The sequence below is a fragment of the Pleurodeles waltl genome, chromosome 12 (genome assembly GCF_031143425.1).
Source record: "Pleurodeles waltl isolate 20211129_DDA chromosome 12, aPleWal1.hap1.20221129, whole genome shotgun sequence".
NCBI classification, from domain to species: Eukaryota; Metazoa; Chordata; class Amphibia; order Caudata; family Salamandridae; genus Pleurodeles; species Pleurodeles waltl.
The window spans coordinates 291,277,071-291,303,490 of record NC_090451.1 but is presented as its reverse complement, the minus strand read 5'-3'; the positions used below and the strand labels follow the sequence as shown (position 1 = coordinate 291,303,490).

Below are 26,420 nucleotides of genomic sequence, written 5' to 3'. Positions count from 1 at the left end.
ACCAATTGAACTGATGTTGTAGATGTTTTCAGGACTAAACAATCAATGTATTTCCTTCCTTTCATGTGTGACCATCTTGATGCTCAATATGTTCTGTTATGTTACGGCATTTGTATAGCGCATGGCTACCCGAAGTCCTCCCAGCGCTAGGAGGACAACTCTCCAAAAAAGAAGGATGCTTAACAAAACATATTAGAACAGCCACGTTTTTAGTCCTTTCCGAAAATTCAGTTCATGACTCGTAGACCGAAGACTTTGGGGGAGGACATTCCACAGTTTGGCTCCAAGATACGCCATTGTGGTACCTCCCCATCTGGATTTTTTAACTTTAGGTTCAGAGGCAAGAGCTGCTGAAGCGGATCAGAGTTTTCTGGTTCGAATATAAAAAGTTGCAAGGGTCTTTAAATAACTAGGACCTCTGTTGTATAGTGATCTGTGCATACAGCACAGGGTTTTAAACACTATGCGTTGTTCCACTAGGAGCCAATGAAGGTCAGCAAGAGCAATTTTAACCGAGACCTGCCTCGGTGAATGTAAAAGAAGCCGGGCCACGGCATTTTGAACTACTTGCAGTTTTCTATTGACATATCAAACATAAGGAAAGCAAGATGGCTGCCCTCTGAGATGTTTTCAGGTGGATTCCAGCCAATTAAGGGCCACATGTACAAAAGCTTTTTTCTTGTCACAAATGGCCCAATTCTCAGAATCGGGCTGTTTATGACAAGAAAAAAACATTTTGCAATGCAGAAACCTAATTTTGCGTGTCACAATTAGGAAGAGGCGTTCTCTCCCTAATTGAAAGTCATAGTGCAATGTATGATTCTTTTGTGACTGTGAATCAATCTGCAGTAAATTTCTTTTGTACTTTTCTTTACAAAGTTTGTGGCAGATATTATGGGGGGGAGAAAGTTAATAGCAATAAAGAGTCTTTTATCTCAAGAATGCTGTATCAACTTTAACTGCAGAAGTGCCCCTCTAACATATATTATAGAGAAATTGACATTTACTCTGTAATTATAGTTAAGTCTCACTTTCCATTGAAAGAGTTGTTTCTGTTTTGCTAATAACTGTGGCATGACTTAACAAATCTCCACAAAATGTGGAAATTAATGAGTGCATCTTCCTACGATTTGAAATGTTTTGTGCACATCTTTCCACAAGAAGAAAATATGGTGGACCCAACTGAGGATCCCTGTCCGAAACACAGTGGTTGTCCCACCTCTAAATGAAGCAAGGGACCACAAAGCTGGCAGTTGGAAGAATATCTGATTTAAGGCAAGTCTCACGTCCCACCAAACTCTAATTAAACCCACAAATCTACATTGTATTCTTAGCAACAATGAATCATAGATTTGTGTTAAGTTCATGTTAATTATATACAAATCTATGATTAACCAGTTAAAACTAATGGTGCCATTTTTCAAGTTGTGTTGTACCTGTTGTCTGCAGATAGATGCAGTTTTGTAGCCTCATATACCTGAATAGGCTTATAGGTCGATTTCTGCTTGTTTTTCAGCATTTTACCCCCCAAGACTGTATTAGATTTGGCACCCCACAGAGTTGTCCGATTCTACATATAATTATAGAAATGTAGCTTATGTATTTTTCCAACCGTCTATCTTAGGTTCCTTGGGTAAACAGTGGATACACTGGGGACCGCCTGATATGAAAACAATAAGTAAGTGTGCCAGCAGGCCATAAACAAGAACACTAACTGCGAGTTGGCCCTGGACTGTTTACTTTGACAACGTTTGAAGCTAGGTTAAATTTTAAAGCCAGAATTAACGAAAGTAGATAGTTAACTTTCTTCAGCTCAACACTTACGGCTCTTCGCTTGCTGTTCAAAAAGAGGGAGAATGTGTTGTTGAAACTGGGGGAATTTGACTGTCCGCTGCGACTTACAGTTATAAGCTCTCTGCATTTTATATCACCTGACATAAACTTATTCAACCCCAGTAAATAATATTATTCGGATTTTCTACGTAAAACATATATGCACATCACTACTAACACGGGGTATGACAGCTACTAAATGGTGTATGCGTTGTGCCTGGCTTAATTTCAGTGCATGGCATATGCACTCAGAAGTGACAGCTCTGAAAGATGTCGGAGACTGTTAACCCTAGAGTAGATCCCGTTTATCCAGCTTTGAGAGAGACCAGCGCGCTGATGTCTGTTGTCCTATTGGCCCCTCGGTGAGTCGATGAAGGTTTCGAAGATGGCAGTGAATGTTTTAAGAGGGATGAGGACGAGCCTGCTGTGAGCCCCCATAAGTCAAGGAGGGCAGAGGCAGCAGTTGTACAAAGAGCAGCAGCGGACCTTTAAGGTACCTGAGGTGCGAAGAACATAGTATTTTCTCTATAGTAGTCTATAGGCAACGTGCATGTACAACGTCTTAATGCAGACTAAGTTTGTATTATGCTTATTAGGCAATCATATCTTCTTCACTTGCAGGCTGATGAAGTGGTCTGATCTACTTATTAGCAACTGAGCGGGGAAGAGCAGCCTGTGTGGAGCATCCCTTGCTGCACCTCGTTAACCATGAAGCGCTGTAACAAAGCAAAGCTGATGGATGGGGGTTTCTCCAACTCACCCGGCTGTCAAATGATAGATCAATTGTTTGGATGAAAAAATATATGTCACATTAATGCGTTGATGGGTAGCAGTAGGTATAAATGAAATGACGCATTACTATCAACAGGCACATTTATACAATGAACAACAACTGTTGTAACGTGAACTGTACTGATTAAATGCTTGTAAAACCTTTGTTTTTAAAACTCTTGTATTTATATCTGGTGTGTGTTAGCATAGAAGCCTAATTTATTTAAATGGTGAAATAAACATAGAAGTGATATACAACATTCTTAACTATAGGAGACCAACATAAAAATCTATTGGAAAATAAAATGTGTTATCGGTTCAGGTTATGACACCATCTAGCAGTTGCTTTTGCGATTTGAAAACAGCAAGGCCAGTAGGGGGTTCCAATGCCACCCTAGCCAGTAGAACTTTCATTTCATCAGTTAGAATTTAATCTAAAAAGGGTCATGGTAATTTCCTCTACATCTATATTCCTATATCCTTGCTAAGTCGGTTATGGCACATATATAATGTGACTACCTGGCTAATAAATGGAGCCAGACATGATCACTGCTTTACCCTGTAACGAGGCTCGATTACTTTGCCTATTTTTAATTGGTGTCAAATGTAACTTACTGGCAATGGCACATTAATTCCATTGTGGTACAAGTCCTTCTTGCTTAACAGATTGATTGAATTGCTAATTTGTGACTTGAACTCTGTACATCTAATTACTATCTTCTTGCATTTCTAGTTACCAACCAACATTGTCGAATCCTACTGCAGAAGCAACCTGTGAGAAATTGGATTGTTGTTTGACTGGAATGTGAGCCCTAGTCTGGGTAAAGCACAAGCAAACCCTATATTACCTTGCACTGAGTCCCCTGGTAGCTTAGCACAGAGCAGTCAGGCTTAACATACTGTACAGGCGATTTGTGAAGTATTTGTGCAACATATCAAACAGGAGCACAGGGAAAACACCACATAAGCAGAATCCCACACTAGGTTAGAAAAAATAGAGCTGAATTTAACAAATAAAACAAGACCAAAACGACAAAAATCTAGTCAGTAGAACAAGAGTTGTGATCTTTCAAATATTAAAGTGTAAAATAGCGTCTAAAAGCACAAAGCTCCAATCGTGGTTCTCTTGTCACACTGGACTGGGTCAAAGTCAAAAGTTCAGGCCACCTGCGATGAAGTGCAGGCCAGATACAGTCCCAGATTAGTTTTGCTGAAGTTTTACCTTCTCATGTTTTGTGGCAAGAGTCCTGGTCGCATTGCTGAGAGCCACGAGGAGTAGTGTGTTGCGGGTGGCTGTTGGCATGGTGGGAAGAGCAGGATGAGTGTCGCGGATGGGCATGCTACATCTAAACATTGGTGGTCCCTCACAAGCGTTCAATGCTGCAGTGCAAAGCAAAGGTCTGCTGGCTCCACATACCGATTTTTGGTGCAAGCTGTGCAATATTGGTGCGAAAGATCCTGTTTGCAGTTGCAAAGAGCCCAACAGCATGATTTAGGCTTGCAGAGCCACACCAAGGGTTCTGGACCTGAGAGGCACCACTTGAGGGTCAGAACCTCTCTACAGCTGGGTCTAGGAGCTCTTTGTGTAGCCATTTATGTCCCTGAGGCTCAGATCAAGAGGCCAGCAGATTAGCCCTTGGAGTAACTCTGCAGCGCCGGTTTCAACATGAGGTTGCAGGTCCAGTTCTTCCTCCTCAGGCAAGAGCACAGCAGGGCAGTGATTCCTTCGGAGTAGCAGTCCAGCAGAGTGGCAGTCCTTTCAGCAGCACAGCAGACCTTCCTCCTGGCAGACTATACACTTCCAAAAGTGTTCTAAAGAGTTGCTGTCTGAGGTCCAGTACCTATAACCCATTGTGTCTTTGAGGTGAGGGAGAAGCTTCTTAACATTACCCTTCAAAGTCCCCAGGCATCCTGCCTTCCTTGTATGGCTCCTGGCTAACTACAGGGGGTTATGCAGCCCTTTGTGTGGAGGCAAGACACAGCCTATTCAAGTATAAGTGGGGCTGTGCCAAGCTCCTCCCACCCATCCTGCCAATGATAGCCAATCCAGGTGCATTTTAGCTCTCTCTTGTGTGTGGCTGTCTAGGAGGAAAACACAAAACCCAACTGTTAGATACACCCAGTCATGTGACCAAAGACAGGTTGCAGGCACTAAATGATTAGGGCAGGAAAATGCCAACTTTCTAAAAGGGGCATTTTCAGAATTATAATTTAAAATCTGACTTTCACTCTCAGTTGGAATTTTAAATTGTGATTCCAGAGGTACCAAACAGGAACTGCTCACCTAATCACATATGGAAATAACACATATAAAATGTACTAAGGTAACTCCAATGTTCTTCTATGGAGAGGTAGGCCCTGCAGAAGTGAAACATGAACATAAGAGTTTTTCTCTACCAGGACATTTAACCGTTAACATCACATGTCCTACCTTTTACATACACTGCTCCCTACGTTCTGGGCTGTCCAGGGCCTGCCATAGGGTGACCTATTCATATTAAAAAGGATGGTTTGGGCCTGCCAAAAGGTTTATTTTGCCAGATCAAACTGGCAGCCTAAAATTGCAATGACTGGCTGCAATGACAGGCCTGACACATGTGCAAGTGCTACTTAAGTGGGTGGTGCAATCAGTGTAATACCGCCAAAAGGCCGGCAGTAAGTACCGCCAAATTATGACCATGGCAGAAAGATCTCCAAAAGACAGCCAATACCACACCGACCGCCAGGATGTAAACAACAGCCAACACGGCAGTAGCCGCCTACAGCCAGGCGGAAGTCATTGACTTCCGCCCACCATATTTCAACAACACAATCCGCCACCTTTTTTTCGGGACGGTTCCGACTACATCAAAAGCCGGGTGGAAACTGAGCTCAGAAGTGAAAGGACTCCCCATTGGAGACACAGGGATCAACCACGCCGCCATGGAACCCGAACTGCATGTATTTCCGATGATATTCTATGTTCTGCTCCACCACAAACACCAACGCCGACAAAGATGACGACAGTGAGTACAGCTGCCTAGCACACCAGGGAGGGGGGGAGGAAAAAGAGTGACACACGCACACACGCACAACACACACCCCTTACACAGACACCATACGCACAACCAGATGCACAAGAAAGCAAGTTAATCCCCCGAAATCGGCTGAAAAATGCAAGGACAAAAATAATTTACTAAAGCGAGTGTAATAATATCAACACAGTAAAAAATTAATAAGTTAGGCAATGTAACAGTTATTTACAAATGTACAGAACAAGGGACACTGCCCAGTCCTCAGTTCGCGTGGGCCACATGGCCACAGGCCAAAGTCCAAGGCACAACTTGTCACCTGGATCAGCACAAAGAGAACACTGCAGGGGCATCAGTGGTCAATAGGCAGGCACCTCAGGGGGAGGCACCTCAGCCAGGAGCGGAAACAAGACCACTGGTTCTGGAGGGGGTTCCTGCCTTGTGCATTGTCCTGGGGAGTGATCGGGCACAGTCTCTCGAATGGGTGTATACCCCACTGGTTCTGGAGGGGGCAACATGCCCTGTGCTTGGTCCTGTGGAGTAATAGGCCACAGTCTCTGGAGTGGGAGTCTTGCCCACTGGTTCTGGAGGGGGCAACATGCCTTGTGCCTGGTCCTAGGGAGTGCATGGCCACAGTCTCTGGAGTGGGTGTATACCCCACTGGTTCTGGAGTGGACAGGCCGCACAGTAGCCTTAGAGGCAGGATTACATTGCATCTGCCGGCAGTGACGGCTGCACTGTGGTGGTACTGGTACTGGTGGTGGTGGTGGGAGGCTCCTTCACATCCCCTGAACCCTCAGATGGATGCTCTGTGGTGGGAGGCCCCTGCACATCCCCTGCACCCTCGGATGGATGCACTGTGGTGGTGCTGGTGGTGGGAGGCTCCTGCACAACCCCAGCACCCTCGAATGGATGCAGTGTGGTGGTGCTGTCGGTGCGGGAGGCGTCTGCTCATCCCCTGCACCCTCGGATGGATGCACAATCATGGTTGGTGGTGGGGGCTCCATGACAGCTGCTGGTGCAGGCTCCTGGCACTTCTTGCCTGCTGGTGCAGGCTCCTTGCCCTTTCGGGTGGCAGGTGCAGGCTCCTTTCCCTTCTTGCCTGCTGGGGCAGGCTCCGTTCCCTTTCGGGTGGCAGGAGCAGGCCCCTTGTCCTTCTTGCTTGCCGGTGCAGGCTCCTTCTCCTTTAGGCTGGCTGGTGCAGGCTCTTTCCCCTTCATTAAATGTGTAATGTACCAAAGGGAAGAAGCATTAAGGGAAAGAAAGCGCTCTCAACATTCCCCTTATAAGAATACGATTTTTTTTTTCTAACATTTAAAGATACGGTGCTCCCGGCCTCAGAGGATTCTCCCCTACATCCAACACTGTGAAAACACAGATATACATAACTTCAAAACAGAGACCTAGGCACCCGAATATACATTTGCGGCTATAAAATTGAATAGTACAGAATTTGTAAACTCATATTTCAATAATCCAAAGTCAAATTAGACATGCAGATGAACAAAAATCCAGTGGAATTCGTTGTGAGTGAAGAATCCATCTTTTAATGCAGCACAAGACAGCCAACACATGTTTCGTCATGGGAGTGAATACTCCCCGTGACTTTTTCAAGGCTGCAAAACATATCAAATATAAGAAAAATATGTAATTTAACATTAATCACTAATACATTGTACATAACTCACAAAACTGATGTAAGTTAACATACCACAAATAACAGAAATCTATTCGTAATATAATCCACACACTCAAAATCAAATTCAAGATCTTATTGTTTACACCCATTTATAACCATTTAGTACCAAAATGAACCCATAAATTGGCCCCTTCTAGTATGAAAATGAAAAGGAGGAACCAAGGCACAACCCGTAAAAAATATATAATAATGACACTATTAGAATAAAATCAAAGCAACTGCAATCACGAACAATTAGTAAACTAAAAGATACAAAAATTCAAGATCAACCCGTGCCTGGCCAAACTCCAAGTAAACCAATTATGTGCCAGGGCTCACAAGGTGTATCCACAGTGACCCAAAACATAATAAGTCATACCTCTTCTGGGTAAAGTACGAAGACCATCAGTATCCCAAAATTCTTAACCACTAACTAAAATCGACTCTGTAAACAAACAATGCATTATATATAAAAAGTGACGAGTGAAGTAATAGACACCCCGTGAGATCCACCCAAAGTCTAACAAAAACACCTACCAACCGATGGTCATCAATAAATGGCTACATACAAAATTGAGGTGTATCCTTGACACCTAAAACAATACATTTATCGTAGTTAAAACGAAGGGTATATAAATTTAATAGTACCATCAGGTAATATTTGCTGCGATGTCAGCGTAAATAGTAATGTGCCAACCCCACTCACCTCAATCTAAATTCCATTATAGAGCACCCAAAATGGAGCTCGAATTGCCAGCTCCGAAATCCGGAAAACAAGGCGTTCCATTCGTCCGCCATACTTTAAGTTCCACAGTAAATCCCTTCCCATTATCGCGGGAAGAGGACGTTACCTTGCGCGCGTTACAAGCTAAAACGCAAACGCTACGTCTCACGCGTCTATGAAGGTTTGAAAGACGAATCACGGGCTCCATCTTGAATGGAGAAACGCCAGATCGTAGCCTATTAATGCAACTTTTGAGAACCACTCGTCTCCATGGATACATTTGCAAAGAAAAGAGATTATTTCAAAAGGAAAGGTAAAAAAGGAAAACAAAAAAGAAAGAAAAAAGAATGGAAGAAGGAAAAAGGGGACTTTCTCCATTCAAGATGGCACCCGTGATTCGTCTTTCAAACCTTCATAGATGGATCTCAAGACGTCAATAGCCTCCTCACTCAGGGCAGCAGGGCTCACTGGGGCAGGGCCTGAGGATCCTGGGGCTTAGGAGATGCCTACCCTCCTGGGTGAGCGGGCACGGGCAACTCGATGAGGGGCTGCTGGGAGGGTGGTGCTGGTACAGGGGGGTGGTGGCTGTACCTGTAGCTGGGGTGGTCAGAGAGGTGTCCGCCACCACCAGGGAGCTTCCATCAGAGGAGGTATCTCTGTCTAAAGTTTCCCCTCCAGTCTCCGCCATGGTGGTCCCCTCTCCCTCTGTCCCACTGGTGCCCTCAGCGTCGGTGGACTCTGCTTCCTGGGTCCTGTGGGATGCAGTTCCCTCCATCGCCAGTGCATCTACTCCTCCGTCAGATGATGCTAATGCACATCAGGACCCTCACACACAGGGCACAGGCCTACGTACTTTGCATTGCAGCACCACTAATATCCCTAGCCACCAAGGCATGAGGAGGGGCACACACCGCCAACTATTGAACTGCTTACTTATAGGGGGCAAGTGCAATGGGATGGGGTGATGATAGAGGAAAGTCTAGGATATTGTTCCAGTCTGTTTGTAGAACAGGTGCATTTTTCAAGGGGACATAGGAAGGGGAGCATTGGCAGTTCATCGTGGACAGGGTGACTGAGTGGGACACAAGGGTGACAGTCAGGAGAGTCTCATTCCCTTGCAGGGGTCTTGGCAAGTGTCTCTGGCATCTGTCTGGATCACAGGGAACGTTTTCGGGGTGGTTCACCTTATGCAGGGGGAGGGGTGCTGGTGACCTGTGAGTCCTGTGGCGGGGCCTCCTGGCCACTAGCGGCAGTGGAAGGCTGATCAGATGTCTGGCTAGTGGCAGGGGCCTGCTGGCGTGAGACTGCCTCCCTCATAATGTTGGCCATGTCTGCCAGCACCCCTGCTATAGAGATCAGGGTGTTGGTAATGGCCTGAAAGTCCTCCCTGATCCCCTGTACTGTCCCTTCTACAGCCGCCTGTTCTCCTGCACGTTGTCCATGATCTGGCCGATCATGTCTTGGGAATGTTGGTAGGCTCCCAGGATCTTGGTGAGTGCCTCCTGGAGAGTTGGTTCCCTGGGCCTGTCCTCCCCATGGCACACAGCAGTCCTCCCAGTTTCCCTGTTGGCCTGTGCCTCTGTCCCTGAACCGTGGTCCAGTGGTCCCTGATGGGCCAGTTAGGTCATCCAGATCCTGAAGACCAGAGTTGCTGTAATCACTGTGGGCCTCTTCATTTGGGGGACTGGATAGTGCTGACACCTCTTCTCTGCTGACATTGGCTGGGGTACCTGTGGGGATGTAAATGATGTGTTATGTTTAATGTGTCTGACATGTTGTACAACAATGGCTTCCCCTCTATGGTTGGATTTTGCCGTTCCAGCTTTCACTTGTGTATGTTAGTGTATGGTGGGATTGTTAGTTCTCTCTGCTATGGATGCTTTAGTGATGTGTGTCCAGGCAGGGCTGTGAGGGGTGTCCATGCATTGGTACAGCATGCAGGGCTTGGCATTGGGATGAGTGAGATGTGATGGTGGGGTGTGTGGGATGTAGTGGAGTGATGGGAGTGAGCGTGTGTGATGGCATGCAGGTAGGGGGATGACAATGGTAGAGATTCGACTTACCAGAGTCCAGTCCTCCTCTGACTCCAGCCAGGCCCTCAGGATGCAGTATTGCCAAGACTTGCTCCTCCCACGCTGTGAGTTGTGGGGGAGGAAGTGGGGGTTCACCGCCAGTCCTCTGGATAGCAAGCTGGTGTATTGCAATGGAATGTACCTTCCACCGTAGGTCGTTCCACCTCTTCGTGATGTCATCCCCAGTTCTGGGTGCTATACCACGCGTAAACCCTATCCACGATTCTCCGCCATAGCTCCATCTTCCTGGCTATTGAGATCTGCTGCACCTGTGCTCCAAATAGCTGTGGCTCTACCATGATAATTTCCTCCACCATGACCCTTAGCTCCTCCTCTGTGAAACGGGGGTGTCTTTGTGGTGCCATGGGTGTTATGTGAGGTGTGTTGGTGAGGATGTGTTGGGTAATGTGTTGGGGTGTGTGATGTGGAGTGCGTCAGTGGTGTATGGGTGTGAGTAGTGTGTGGCTCTGGTTGTGTGAGTGGTCTTGGTGTCTCTCTGTTGGCAATGCTTTGTAGTCTTAAAGGGTTGTGGTTAATGTGGGGTGTGTTTTATAGTGGTGTGTGGGTGTGGTTTGTGTATAGGTGTGTGTTTGAATTGTCAAATGTGGTGGTGTTTTGTCTGTGGGTGTCCATTGTGAGTGCAGCGGTATGTACCACCAATGGTTTACCGCCGTTGAATGTCTGCCGTGGTGATTCATGGGTCATAATGTGGTGGGCGTAGTTCTGTTGGCGTAATGGTGTGGGTTTTGATACCACCAGTTTATCACTGACCTTTGGTCTGGCAGATTTTTGTGTGTGGCTGAATTCTGTCAGATTGGTGTATGTGTTTCATAATATGGTGAACAGATATCTGCCCCTGTGGCGTTATGTTGGCAGCCGTCAGCTTGGCGGTAAGTAGGGTTTCCCGCCAATGTCATAATGAGGGCCTCAATCTACAGCCCCTGGGAATAGGTGGTGCCACTTTACAAGAGACTTACAAGTAAATTAAATATGCCAATTGGGTATAGGATGATTTTACCATGTTTTAAGAAGAGAGCACAAACACTAATGTCAGCAAAAATTTGGTTAGTGAAAATAGAGGAGGTCGGCAAAAAGTTTGGGGAAGACCATCCTAAAGCTGACAGGTCTAATACAACCCAAATGTCTTTGCCAATGAGGACTCTTTTAAAATGCACGGGCACAAGCAAAGCCAATAGTAGTGACTGTCCTTGTTAGAAGTATTATGCGTTAAAGGTGGCTACTGTGTTGTATGACACAACATGCGCTTCATCAACACGTTCCATCATGGAATGTGGTGACCACTTTGAAAGCACAGAAAGTAATTTTCCATACTTTTATGATGGTTGCTGTTTTGTATGATGCTTCATGATGATGCAACATGAAGGCCTTCTTAAAGTTTAGAAAACATTGTGTACTATTGCATTGCATGAAGCAGCATGAAGAGGCAACATACGTGGTGTCACAAAATGCAGTTGCCATCTTTGTAGTGCAAAAACATTTCTGTCTATAATTCTGATGGCTGGTGTAAGAAAACAGGCTTTTTGCAGGTTTCACCCAACATTTTTCCCCAATTTTGGACTGCTAGCTGCTGGGTTTCGACTATGAGATTGCACTGAGGCCTGCTGTCCAGACCTCAGTCATTGTTGCTTTTCCCCCTTAAAAATGTAATGTGTAATTGGGTACTCCCAATTGGCATTTGCTGACTTACTTATAAGTACCTAGTACATGGCATCAGGTACCAAGGGTATGTAAGGCTGGCTACGCATGCAAGAGCTGTAGCACTGGCTGTGCCTCTCTGTGTGACAAAGTGAAAACACGTCTTTCAGCTGCCATTGCAGACTGGAGAGACTGTGCATGCACTGCACAAACAACTTTGTTATTGCCACTAATGCCAAAGTCCACTAGTCACTTAACTATATGTGTAAGCCTCCTCCAAGGCAGGTCTTTAAGCCCTATGGCAAGGAGATGTATATTGTTAAGATAGACATGTATTTTCTGATTTATCTATACCTCAAAGCCCTGAAGTGTCAGTGTTTGCTGAGGACAGTTATGTAACCTTATAAATTAATTGCAGAGTTAACAGTTGGCACTACAATGCATATAACATCTGACAGAGGCTACCTAACCATGTCATGGAAGGCATAACATTAAAAGGGACATTAAAGACGACTCAATGATGCAGTCAATGTTTATGTTCACTTTAATGCTGTCCACTTTTGAAAAAGTTGCCATTCTTTGCCTAAAGCTAGTCAAGTGACTGTACAGAGGCAGAGGAACTGAGGGAGGTTTCTCTCTCCCTGGGGAGATGTGTGAATGATTCTCAGGCTGAGGCAAAGGCTGTTGCCGCATTGGTGTGCTATCCCCAGCCCCCAGGATGGGCTGCAAGTTGTGTTAGCCCAAAATGCTTGCATCAAAGGGTGATGGCACCTTTGAAGGGCCACTATTACAACACTCCAATGCAGGAAGCCTTTTGTTTCCTCTAGACAGGGTAGAGCCAGGGCCAAGCAAGGGAAAACCCATTTCAGAACCAGTTTCCATGGGCATGCTTCCCATGGTAGTCACCCCTTGGAGTGGGCTTACAAGGCACTCACAATTGAGGGGGTTTCAGCCATGTTGGTTGTAGCATGCAAGACACACTCTGGAATAGCCAGATGCCACACATCACTTGAACTGTCTCAGCAGGTAGGAGGGGACCTACTTACCCATTGGCTTGTGACTGTGCTGTCCCCCTGGAGCACTTTACTGTAATATAAGGGACACCCCTGGTGCCCGAGACTTTAGTACTCACTGGATTTAGACCAAGCACAAGAAGGAGACCACTCTGCACCCATTGGAAGCACACAAAGAGAGGCTGATTGCCTCTGCTGTGCTTTGGGCTATTGGAGTTTGGACCCTATTCTGTGTGCCTGGTTTGTGGAAAAGTAGATTCCAAGCCTAAACCGAAGCAGAGACTTCAAAGGTCAGTTGGCTGCCCCCCCCCCCCCCAGAGCAGCACTGGGGACATCAAAGCTGGAACAGCCACCGCATCCGTTTTGCCACTACTGGATGCCAGGCCCTTCAACTGACAATTTGGGAATAGCAAGAAGTTGCACCCAATTCTACTAGGCCTGTGGGTGTAGGTTGTAACTGATTTTGTCCACTCCAAGGGACACTAGCCCCCACCAAAGGTTTCCACAGGAATCACTGTGTTGCAAGAATAAAAAGTCTTCATCAGCTGCCTTTTGACCCCTGCATAGAGGACTTCATGGAACCTGGAGATCTGTAGCCGAAGTCTCCCCCATTCACTTGTGGAACGAGGACTTGACGACTTCATTCCTGTGAACAACATAGCATTTAGAGCATCCATTAATCATACTTAAACCTGCATCCCTTAGCATCAGGACACCTCCACAGAAGTCAATGGTGGTTGTCCTGTAAGAGTTGGAACTCACTTTAAAGGTCTGGTGCCAGGTAGCTGTCCAAAGTTTCCTTCTTAGACTCCTAGACTTCTGTCCTGTCAGATTTGGTTACCCAGAGTCACCAAATGCAGTGTTTCAAACGTTTCCAAAGTTTTCAAAAGTGTGCAAAGTTTTGCCTTGCCAGTGCTTGTTTGTGCTTGATGTTAAAGTTTTTACATGCATTAAAAATCATATCTCTGGAACGTTCTGGTAGATGTCAGTCATCAAAGACTCTAAACATTAATAAATTGTACTCTTTTTTTAATAAATTGTTGATGTGTCTCTTTCTTGTTCAGTGACTTTCATATTTTGTTGTTTGGTGCTGTTAACTGCTTTACACATTGCTCCTTGGCTAAGCCTTACTGCCCTGTACCATAGCTACCAAAGGGTTGAGCTGAGGGTTGATCAAATAACTCTGACTGGACCCAAGTTGATAAATGTGAGTGTACTTCACAACAAGGCCCCTGCCTTACCATATAGTACACCCATTTCTCACTGCTGATCTCTGCCATGGCTTCGACAGTGCTGTAGCGTTTACAAGCACCAGAAATGACAGAGCCAATAGATACTATCACAATTGTGTGGGAGAGGGCCATTGGTAAGTGCAATGGAACACTATCCATGACCTTGCACTCCATAGAGGAGCATCAGGAAGGAGGGTGGGGGGCATAGACAGGGTTCAATAAGTGGCAGGACAACATCTAGAGCATCACCAGGTCTCCATCTGGTCTGGTGTCTGACACACAACAGAAGAATATCAAGAGGGAGGATGGGATGAGTGTGTGGAGAGAAGGGGAAAAGCAAAAGTATACTGTGAAGTGCAAGACGTACTCACATGGGGTACTAAACAAGAATTGACTGTTGGATCTGGCTCTGCTAACTAGAGGTAAAATGTTTGTGCTCTCTCCTTCAAACATGGTCATTTCGGCTTACACCTAATTGGTACTTTTAATTTACTTGTAAGATCCTAGTAAATGGAACTACATCTACTCAGGACCTGTAAATTAAATGCAACTAGTGGGCCTGCAGCACACATTGTGCCGCCTACTAAAATAGCCATTTTAATGTTGTCTCAGGGCTGCCACTGCAGCCCATAGAATAGTTTTAAACTGCCATTTCGACCTGGCATAAAAAATGCTATTACCAGGCCTAAACATTCATTTTTAATACATGTAAGTCACTTCTAAAATAGGACTGAAGGCTCATAGGGCAGGGTGCATTGAATTTAAATAGCAGGGCATATGTACTTTTTTTTTTATAAATCCTAGCGGAGAAAACACCCTGAAGTGCTTTTTCACTGTTGTTAAGCCTTTCACTCCCATTGACTAACACTGGGTTATCTTATTATATTTAATAGGTGATAACTTTAGATTGGGAGCATGTAGAACTATAATATTTAGACTCAAATTAATTGAAATTTACAATCCTCTTTAATGGTGAAGCCAGATTGTAAGTCACAATGCTGAAATGGCACTTTTAGAAAGGTGGCCTTTCCTCGTTCTAACAATCTATGCCTTCTGCCAGTGTCCTGGGCCACAGACTGTAACTGGTTCTGCTGTTGCGGTTTGTGTATTGCTTAAAGATAGTGACACAAAAGGACTAGGTGTGGGCAGGATGGATCAACCTACCAGGCTGGCTGGGGTGGAGCTGTGCTCTACCCCACTTCCACTTCAACAGGCTTGGCTCCAAAACACACAAAGGGACCTGACATCAGCCCATTCTCACCCCAGGCAGTTTGAAGCCTTGACAGGAGAAGGGAAGAACTTTTCAGAACCAGATGTGGGGAAAGGACAGGGTGTCCGTCCCCACACAAAGGCTGGTACCAGGTACAAATATTGAACCCCCAGAAGTGATCATCAGAAAACTCTTCAACCTGTGGACAGTATAGAAGAAGGGCTACCCTGCTGCCAGAGGACTGCCATGCTGCTCAAGGACTGCCATGCTGTCTGAGAAGGAGGACTTGACCTGCTTACCTTCAGGTTAACCTGAGTGACTCCAAGGGTCAATTGTCTGACTTCCTTTTTGAGACACGGGGACATAACAAGCACGAGAGCACTGCAACTGCTCAGCTGACCTTCTGCAGCCAGATGTGCCTGGACCTGCAACTTGACTTGCCTGAGCTCTGCAGAAGTTCCCCACAGGTCCTGGACCCTTGGCAGGCATCAGTCTGAAGTCCATCCAAGAAGAAAAGGTGAAATCCTGAAGTTTGGGCTCTTCACAACCTCAAACTGGCCCCTTTGCACTGAGACTCTGCTGCCTGTGATGACTGCAAATGTGAAGCACCCATGAGGACCTGCTTTTCACACTACAGTGACCGGCAGTGAGGACCAGCAATGCAAGATCTACACTCGGGATGGGTAGGAAAGCCATTTTTTGTCCTGATCACCCTCCATTCTTTGACTGATTCTCTGAAAATGCCCTGGGCCCTGCAAACCAGCCCAATGACCAGTGCTCTATCCTCTAAAGGTATTTGCTGACTAGTATAGTTCTAATTGGTAAAAACAGTGTACCTGTAAGTCCCTAGATAATGATAGGGCATGTCGTTTTAGCAACCCCAGTGTGCACTGCTGTGGTGTTTCATGTCATTTTAAAGCGGGACTGCCTTGCAGGCTGGTTTTAAAATAACTCTATCAAAACTTGACCTTAGAATTAAAAACATTTCCAAAGTCCAAGACTACCTTTTTTTTTTTACTTATAACTCACCCCTAAGATCTTCCCTAGGGGCCCTTAAAGTAGGGTGCATAGCTATTTACAAAAGCAGGGACAATATAAAACATGTTTAAATGCCCTGGTAGGGAAAACAGACAAGGTTGATTTTCCCTATGGTAGTATTGCTAGACCCATAGGCTGACATGGGTAAGACTTTATTAAATTGCATATAATCTAACTTTGGATTTGAGTTACTAGCCATATCATTAAAAGTATCAAATCAATAGTTACATTAAACCCAACAACTTGTCAGGGTCAGATTTAATATAACTATCACAGGCAAGTACTTTTAGAGCTTACTATCCTAAAGTTAACCAAAGCAACTTTATGGCAGCTTCTTCTGATTAGTCAGCCTTTGCCAGCCTGAGCCAAGCTGCACCCTGGGTAGGTGTGAAGAGAACTGGGGCTGCGACAATACACCCACTTGGTAGGAGGAGATCTTCTTGGAGAAGCAAGGGGAGAAAAGGGCCTGAGCCAAGCTGCACCCTGGGTAGGTGTGAAGAGGACTGGGGCTGCGACAATACACCCACTAGGTAGGAGGAGATCTTCCTGGAGAAGCAAGGGGAAGAAAGGGTCTGGGTAGATAGGCTATACTTCAAAGGCAGGAGTCTCTGCAGAAAACATGTCACAGGACTTAGGCAGCACCTATGTCCTTGCTGTCTAGCCAGATAGGAGTCCCCCTAATTAGATTAGGAGAGGGGGTGGAAAGGGAGTATAGTCAGTTGCTAGCCACACCTCTGGGTTGGGTTACACAGACAAAAACTCCAGGGAGAGAATTACTTCATCTTGTTTTTTGTCAAAACATTGCATTCTGGGTCAAAAATATGCCCCATGCAGGAAGTGATCATACTACAGGGAGAACTTAATTTCCCAATAGTTGGGCTGTCTCTCTCTTTTGCCATCCCAGAAAGGAGAATAATTATGGGAGAGCTGAAGGAGCTCTTCAGAACACTGCCTAAAACAATAGAAGAAGAAGTACTGCCCTGCTGGGCCCTTGGACTCCACCGCAGAAAGCATGCACTCAGAAGAACTGTTCATGCTGCACTCTCAAAGCTCCACAAAGAAAGAACTGTGCTTGACTTGATGAAAAGGAATGGACTTCCTGAGCATCAACAGGTATAAAAGTGCTGAAAGGAGTCACCTACAGCAGACAAAAAGAGGGCTATCCCAGCTGTCCAGATACAAATGGATTTTCCTGGACTGCACAGGTGTATTGTGGGAGATTGAGTCCTAGCCCCAAACAGGCAATCCAGTGTCTCTGAACCCTTGTGCTGGTGCATCTGGACCCTTGCTCCCCACCCAAAGGAACCAACAAGGAACAAGATCTGAAAGTTTGGAAACTGTCTATAAAGTTTTATTAAAAAGCTTCAGAAGGAGACCAACTTGACGTTGAGAGTCAAGCTACCATTGCACTAGAGCTCCTCTCTGTCAAAACCGAAGGCAAAGACTTCCTTAGGCTCACGAAAGCATTGCACTGCAGCAGGCCACCATCGTCGAATCAAACTCTGGATCTTAGGAATCCAAGGACTAAACATCAAGAGAAAAGCTCCAAGAAAAAGACTAAGGGCAATATTAATCAAAGGAGTTGCATCACTCTTGCACCATGCAATGTGGAGCAAGAGCGATGCAACTCTTAAGGCAAATTTATCAAGCCAAGCAAGGCCACCTTAGGTGGCCTTGTCTGGCTTGATAAATCTAGAGTTTGCTCTGCATTGTATTTCTCTGCCCTGGAAACGCATTCCATGGGTGAAGCATACAAGTTCCCAGACATCCACCCACGGATTTTGGGGCATTCCCAGATTTACCATTACTGGTAGCCCTGGGAATGCATCAAAAACCTAAACGTCTTCAGGTGAGACGTTATGAGAAATATCTTTATTTCTCCTCATTATGTCCTCTTTCTGTGCATTCTGCAGCACATATAAAAAGAGGAATATGCCTCAAGGGATTTCTTTTGTGCAGGAAGGTGTCACTTCCTGCACAAAAACTATCCTGCTTACAACACTGGCACCCTTTCACGAAGGTGCAAGGGTGCCTGCTTTGCCACCGGGCAGCATTTTGTACGCTAGCGCTGGGAAAAGGCAGAAATGTTCTGTAAATGTAACGCATTCCTTCCCTTTCCCTATCATAAGTCACCGTGCTGCGCTGCATGATGTAAGGATAAATTTGACGATAAGTACAATGGTACACTTTGACAGAGATTTACCGCTCAACCTATCTGAACCACTCTCTATTGCAGTAGGCCTGAAACTTTGACTTTGTCCCAGTCCAGAAGGACCAGAAAGCTGTGAGTTCCGCTTTATCCTTTTTGGTGTTAGAATGCACATTTTTTCATTTAATATTTAACATTTTGTATCTCCAGTTCCTTACATTGGACTTTTGTTGTTTTAGTGTAATTTTAAAGATAAAAATATTCTCTATTCTTATAAAGTGATGTTGGATTGTTATTGTGTTCTGTCTTTTACTTCTTTAATGTTTTGGTAGTGTTGAATGCTTTACAAATACCAGTCTCCCAAGTTACGCCTGACTGCTAATTTGCGATTCTACCAAGGGCAGAGCAAGGAGTAATTTATTTAGGCTTGACTGGACCTATTAGTGATTATGGTGTTATTACTAGCTGAAAGTGAATACACCCACCTACTAGTAAGATGCTTTCCTGCAACTAGCATGTGGCTGTGAAACGTCAGTGAAAAAAAGAGATCACACAGAAAATCATTTAGTGCTAACACAACAAGGTGTCTGTACAAATTTGAAGTAATAGTTGATGTGGTAATCAAAATGCCTTGTTTAATAGGGAGGTTATTGATGACTGTCTATCTTGTGATCTGAACCATCAGATCCAATGACTTAGCTATATTAAGCAGGTCTGCAATAAAGTAAGCAGACCCTCAATCTTTTTAAACCCTGGGGAATTAAACAGTACGGCTAAACGTTGGTTAAAAACTAATTTTTGGCCCAACAAGAAGCAGGAAAGGGACAAGGTAGAATTCATGAAACCATACAATCCTGAATATCCTATGATTCAAACATATTTGGGCTCGAAGTCATACTTAGTTGTGGTGTATAACATATGGAACTGGATGATATTGATTAGATTTAGACTGGAGATTATTAGAAGACATCTATGTCCTTCCATGGGCCAGAATGATCCTTCTGCTCCCTTCATTTGCCTGTGTGATGAGCATTTTGCACAGTTTATTACATTTCATTTCTTTGTACATTTGTATTGTTCTTATGCTGAAAGATTTTTAATTTCTGTTTTGAGAAGTGGTGGCCTGACAAGATGCAAATGTACATGGATATTTCAGCACCCTAATTCTCCTGTGGAGTGTTTTAGTGGTTTAACTTTTCTGAAATTTGCCTTGCACCACAGGAAATCACTTATGTTTTAATGTTTATGTTCTAGTGCCCTGGTCTTTGTATTTTAAATATCCTGAAATTCAAATGGTAAGTACTGTTGGTCAGTGTTAAGGTTTTAGCCTCTTAACATGTTTAGATTTTTTTTAAGTAATGTATGTGCTGTTATCATTATATTTAATGATCAAATAAAGTGATTGACTGATTGATTGAAGCAATTGATTGATTGACTGATTGAACAATTGCAATCCTTGCCACAGTGAACAACTAAAGTCACTAAGTTAACCTGTGCTTAACTCTCTGGTTGATGGTCACAAAGCAGTCAGCCTTAATGTAGAGGCAAAGTATTTATGCAGTAAATAAACAGTAATAAACTGAAAACAAAACACAAGAAAAATCTAAAATCAATTTAGAAAAATAGAGTATATTTTTATAAATTAAATTACACCAAAACAACATAAATTCAATAAGTAGGAATGGAGATGTGATTTCTTTAAGTTCAAATTAAAAATGGTTCCCAAAAGCACAATATCAGGTTATACTAGAATGAGTCAAAGTTAAATGTAAAAGCCAACCACAATGGAGTGTGGGTTGGATGCAGGGGCCAGGTTTGTCTCAGTTTCCCTTCTGCCTTAGAAACTTTAATTGAGGAGAAGTGGTTGTTGGTAAGCTGCATGCTGGATCCAGAGTGAGGCTTAATGACGTGGGTTGCTGAGGAGCAGGGTCCCAATTTAGTCTTCGATAAAGGTGGAAAGTCTCCAAGTGGGCAAAATCCAAAGCCCATGCTCAGGAATGACTTGACATCTATTAGATGCTGCTTGGCGTCGGTCCCCATGAAGTCATCTATGTTCAGTCTTGGAAAGTTTTCTGTTGAGGCTGACTGGTGGTTCTACATCAATGGCTGTGGCTTCAATGATGAACCCGTTGTCTGCTAGTTCTTCTGGCAGAAAGTTGGCAAAAAGCTTATAAGTTCCACTTCTTTCAGTTTGGGGTCGAGGAGTATGCTCTAAGACTAGTCAAAGGTCCAGGATCTGGGGGGCACCATTTGGAGCTTAGGACTCACTCCAATAGAGACCAGCAGCAGGATCCATAGCAGGTCTACTTGGAACTGGTCAGCTGGGCAGTTGCAAGGAGAGAGACTTCTGAGAACTTGTTGTGTCCATGTTGCTTAAACAGGAGGTGAGTCTTCAGAATCTTGGAGTCACTTCTCAGGCCCTGGGTTCAAGGCATGCAGGACCAATCTTCATTGACATTCTTCAGACAGCAGAGCAATCTTTCTTCTGATTCTTCACAGGTCCAGAAGTGTCCTGAGGAAAGGTCTGTGGGGTCTACATTCTATGTCCCATTCCAGCTTGTGAGCAGATGGCAAGCCTTTGTCCACCCACTAAATCAATTATGATCATCTCCTCCCCTCCCACTGGGGTTGGTGTCAGCCCGACTACATAGAGAAAAGTGGGGCGGACCTAGGCATGTGCTTCATCTTCCAGTGAGAAGGTAGGGAACCTTTGAAGCTCAGGAAGTGGCTGGGTACAGCCCCATAACATCCAGTTAAGACAGGAGTCACACTCTCCCCACCAAGAACCCTTCGTCCACTTTCTGCTAAGAATAGAAATCTCACCACAAGGGAGCCACTTGGGATCGGGTGACAGCTGTACATCGGCAGGAAAGCATTTTGGTTGTAGGCAAAAAAATGGCAACTTTTTGAAAGTGTGCTTTTCAAAATAGTAATACAAAATCCAAATTGACCATTAAGTTGACTTTTAAATTACTATTAAATGAGTCCTTGGCTGCCACAGGCACTGTACACCTGCTAATATGAGAGTTCCCTGAGGAAAAGGCTGGTACTATTTCCCAGAAGTGCTTCCACCAGCACTTTTGGCAAACCTGTTCTTTGGTATTCAGCCTGTCATGGCTTCATGACAGACCAGGTGACATAATTGTAGAAATATAAACACCAAAAAAATGGTGTCCCAGATGCAGTGTGAATTCTCACCCACCTTATGTTGGGTAGGGACTTTTCTTTCTGCCCAAGACTAAAGTGTATAGTGATTCCCGGCAACAAAATAATAAAGTGAGAATGGGTTACAAGATCCTTCCTAAGAAGAGAACCACATTGAAGGGAGGATACCTAGCAGCCTTGTTTCCCTGGCAGTTGCTCGAGAGTTAGGAAAAGAGTGGTTTCTGCTGTTATTAATGAGGCATGCATCAGTGGTGGCTAGTGAAATTTGAAAATGGTATGGTGCTTCTCTTGTATGCTTTTATCATTTTAGTTTAGTACATCAGTTATATCACTATATTGAGAGGCCTTTATTAAGTTTACCATTTGGAAATTGCACTTATAAAATGTTATAAGGTAACACCAATGTTATCCCATGGGAGAGATAAACCTTGCGGAACTGAAAAATGAATTTAAGAGTTTTTTTCTACCAGGGCATGTAAAACTTAACAGTACATGTCTACTTTTTAAATACATTGCACTCTACCCTTCTGGGCTTTCTAGGGTCTATCTCTTCTAAGCTGTCCAAGGCCTATCCTAGGGGCAACATAATTTATTTAAAATGGATGTTTGGGCCGAGCAAAAGGTTTATTTTGCCATGTTGAAATGGCAGTATAAAACTGCACACACTGCAATGGCAGGTCGAGGACGTGCTCAAAGGGCTACTTAAGTGGATGGCACAATCAGTACTACAGGCCCACAAGTAGCATTTAATTTACATGCCCTAGGCACATGAAGCACACTCTACTAGCGACTTATAATTAAAGTAAATCTAGTAATTGGGTAGAATCCAATATTACCATGTTTAACCGGACAGTACAAGCACTTTAGCACCTGTTAGCAGTGGTAAAGTGTCCAGATCCTTAGGTCAGCAGAAATGAAGTCAGCAAAAGCAGGAGGTTTGAAGGCAAAACGTTATGGAAAAATCGCACCAAGGATGCCAGGTCTAATCGGGAGTATAAATGATCTCTGTGCAATGTATTGCAAATAAACAGAATTTGCATCACTCAGCGCAATTTATGCCATCCATGTTGTGATGTCACTTTTATAGTTATTTGGATAAACAGTCAGGAGTTTGGTGAGTTGTTTTAAAGTGTATGAATCAATATACTTTCCACCTTGGTCCCAAAAATGATTTATGTATACACCCTGTACCCGAAATTTCACCTCTGCTATAATTCCGATTGCATTCTGAACTTTTCCAAACCTGGAATAGCAACGTCCCACAATAACCTTCCTATGCATTTTATCTTCTTTAGATAGAAAATTCACTTTTACACCGATATACTATGGTTACATATAATATTAAGATTCCAAGGCTCTGGAAATCATTGTTTCTGAGAGTAATTACAAAAGCAGATTTTGAGGAAAATGTTAAATTGCCAATTATAATGAATACGGCTTTATATTTGCTAATGATAAATGTCTTAGATTTAATTATATTTGTATTCATTATGAGAGCTAAGCAAGGTGGCTAATGACAGATAAGTATAACATGGTTGATGGATCTAATTAACAAAATATTGTACATGCACCTGCACATTTTTACCTGGACAGTTTCTGAAAGAGACTCAATTGAAAGTATAAATCTTCCAGGCAGTTGTAAGAGAGTTATTTGACAGCTTGATAGATAATAAGAGAGTGCATGTGATGACATTGCTGAATTTGAAACTAAAAAAGCCTTTTTAGTGGAGACTTTGACATAATGTCATGTATTTCTCCAGCATTCTTTCCCTCTTAAGCGTCATTGTTCACATTTGTTAACTTGAAGTGGTTATGTAAGTCAAAAAAATGCGCTTTGCATTTTCATTTTTTGCCTGCAACTACTACAGCAGTTGGTTTCCTAGTGCACACTACCCTGGCATGGGCCTACAAGCTTCTAGTGTATTAGGTAATATCCTGTGATTTTCGTTAGTACTGGATATTTATTTAGGCTTGGTTGTGAACTCTACCATTGTCAACCTATGGCATCTGCCCCAGCAGTGACGACATTAGACAACAGATGTTTGGTTGACATATACATTTTGTGTTAGGATATTTACATTTTTCTTCATATGCACCACAAACTGAAAGATATAAATGAACTGAATAAGTAGAAGAGCAAAGTTAGAAATGTTCTTAAAGCTATGTGAGGAACTAAGGAATGAAAGAGTATTCCTGGGATATTTCTGGACCTCTTTAGGTCCTGGAAGAATGGAGGATTGTGGGATAGTGCAGTGATGGCAAACGGGTGAGGACCAATGTTATACTGTCACGGTTGTTTATCAATACAGAGAAAACGTCTCTGACCAATTTCCGCAATGTAATAATGCAATGTAATAGTGTAGAAATCCTGAAAAACAGTTCATCCTTGCATTGTCGTGGGCGTTAGCCTCTGTACCTTGCTGTGTTCAAATATTCATGCCCTAAGGGGGTGGGGTGGGGTGGGGTCTAATAATAGTGCACTTGTTAACCAATATTTATTAGTTCCTAATTAACAGAGCAAATCTTTCAACAAATATTTGTAGAGAGTACTATAATGCAAATGCGTAGTATATTGCTTGTACTACTCCTACATTCAGGGTATGGGAGAGAGACTTCACAGTCTTGAGCAAAGCTGCGTTTTACATTCCGCCCTACCTCTACAAAAGGGACAAGAATACAAAACAGGCATAAATAAGCAGCAGGGGTTCCTCCATAGTAGCGTCGCCCCCACACATTGCTGCAGAAACAGTAAAATGTTAATTACATGATTTTATTACAATTTTATTTTGTATGCTCTGGTAACGGAGTGTGGGGAGGAAGTAGTGCGTCATTGGTGGAGAGTGGCAGAAAGGAAGAGTGGACACTTCAGTTTGAAGTGCTCATGTAGATTTGGCTGGCTATCTTACTATGGCCAGCCCTTATGCGCAGTTCAAACCTCTCAACCTAGAGAAGGCACACGGCTCAGGGCCTTTTGGACCGCTGTTGCAGCCTGTTCCAGCCAATCCAGACCCTTCACTCATGCTGCTTAACAGCATGAGAGCAGCGTCTGGATTGGATGAAGTAGATGGCTGTGTGATGTCACCTCGTGCTCAGAGGAGTCTGGAGCCCGGGTCTGGAGAGCATCCAGGACATGCTGCAGGATAAGGTAAGTGAAACTTTATTTATCTCTTTTTTTATTGTTTATTGTAATGTATTTTGATGTAATTTTCTAGTGTATGTGATGTAGTGTAGGTAATGTAAATGTATGTAGCGCCCCACCGTTTTTTAATACCAGAAACCGCCACTGTCAATAGGGTGAACATTGGCTCATCCAGCAATAAAGCCTGAGCAGCTTCAGAGAAATATATAAAGTGTTAGGTAAAGAACAAAACAACTTTAATGTCCATAGTAAGTTGCAATAAAATGAATTTACTAGTAACAATTTCAAAAATAAAAAATAGATATAAAGGGCTTAAATGTGTTTGATTTCTTAAACCGGGGTCCCCGGCTCCCGGTAATGACTCAGTGTGGGTCACAGATTCCAATACTGATTCAGTGGGGGTCCGCAGAAGTCACAAATTTAAGAACCACTGGCCTAAAACATTTTACATGTGTAAGAACTGCATTTCTTCTCATGTTACATTAACTATCCAAATATTATACGAGACAGTTTATGATGATTATGATGAATGATCTTTATTTGATTATTAAAATAATCATAATCGAGCCAGTCAAAAAACAATAAACTATCAAAATGAATAATCATCAGAGGAAGCACAGAAAGCATATATTACTATGTAAGAATATAAGATTGATCGTATACAATATTTTTGTGGCAATAAAAAGGCAAAAAAGTCATGGCATACATATCAAGTAAGGCAGGAATATCCTGCCTCCAAAGCAAATACATAGAACAGGCATAGCTGTAGAAGAGGACCTTGTACAATCTCTTACATGGGTGCTCTCAATAAGTATAAAAAACAAAAATGTTCACAGCAACAATTTAATCCAAATAAGTTAAAGCCTAAAATATATAAAAAATGTGTTGATTTGTGCCAAGATAAGGCGCTGTTTAAAACAAATCCTGACAGCAAAACAGACAGCCGACTCCAATAATATTTGGAGAAATAAAAATGCAAGTCTATGTTGATGCAAACCCTGATTTTTAAGGATTGGCAGCAAATACCTGTGCCAAAAGAGATCATAATACTGGCAGAAAAGGAGAAAATGCTTCAAAGACTGTAAATAATAATCATCACAATGGCAGACCAAAATGGTGTTAGGGTCGAATTGGCCCGGTGGGAAGCAAATGTGAGACCTAATCGCACCTATTTAATACATTGTTAATAGAGATCTTTCCCATGGGTTTCTAATCACTGAGAAGTATGGTTTGGGTCCAGGGCAGGGCTTAATAATCACATAATCTCTCAAAGTTGGCTTTTCCAAGACCACTCTCTCTTTCACTACCAAGGCATGCTTTGAGAATAACTCTTTAGCATATATGGTCACTTTGCTAACTCACTGAGGAGAATAAAACAGGTCTGGTCTACCCAGGGTTACAGCGACTCTCCTAACGTAATCTAAACAAGGGATTTTAAGACCAAGCTCACAGTTAAGGCAAACTTCATTTACATCATGATTGAAGGTGGTGTGCTGGCTACTCCAGACTGGCATCCACAAGAGGAGCAGAGCAAATTTAATGAAGTCCTCCACATAGCCTAGGTTCAGCTTTTCATGAACAAAAAAACTAGGGGCTAGATGTATCAAGATTTCGGGTAGAGATTTCCAAATTGCGATTTTTTTTTTAGAAATCGCAATTTTAGAAATGCAAAAAGCGATGTATCAAAATTGAAAATCGCAAATAGCGATTTCTTAAAATTCACAAACGC

General features: G+C 43.5%; 1 long non-coding RNA gene across 2 annotated transcripts in view; it reads left to right on the top strand.

The window, feature by feature from the left end:
* LOC138268179 (uncharacterized) overlaps positions 1-26,420 on the top strand; it is a 279,010-nt gene that overhangs the window by 220,451 nt on the left and 32,139 nt on the right. The window contains exon 3 of one of the 2 annotated variants that reach the window (XR_011199950.1): positions 1,165-1,275. This is a non-coding gene — a long non-coding RNA (uncharacterized lncRNA). Of the gene's footprint in view, positions 1-1,161; positions 1,276-26,420 lie in introns of both variants that reach the window. The other variant, XR_011199949.1, reaches the window with a different exon arrangement.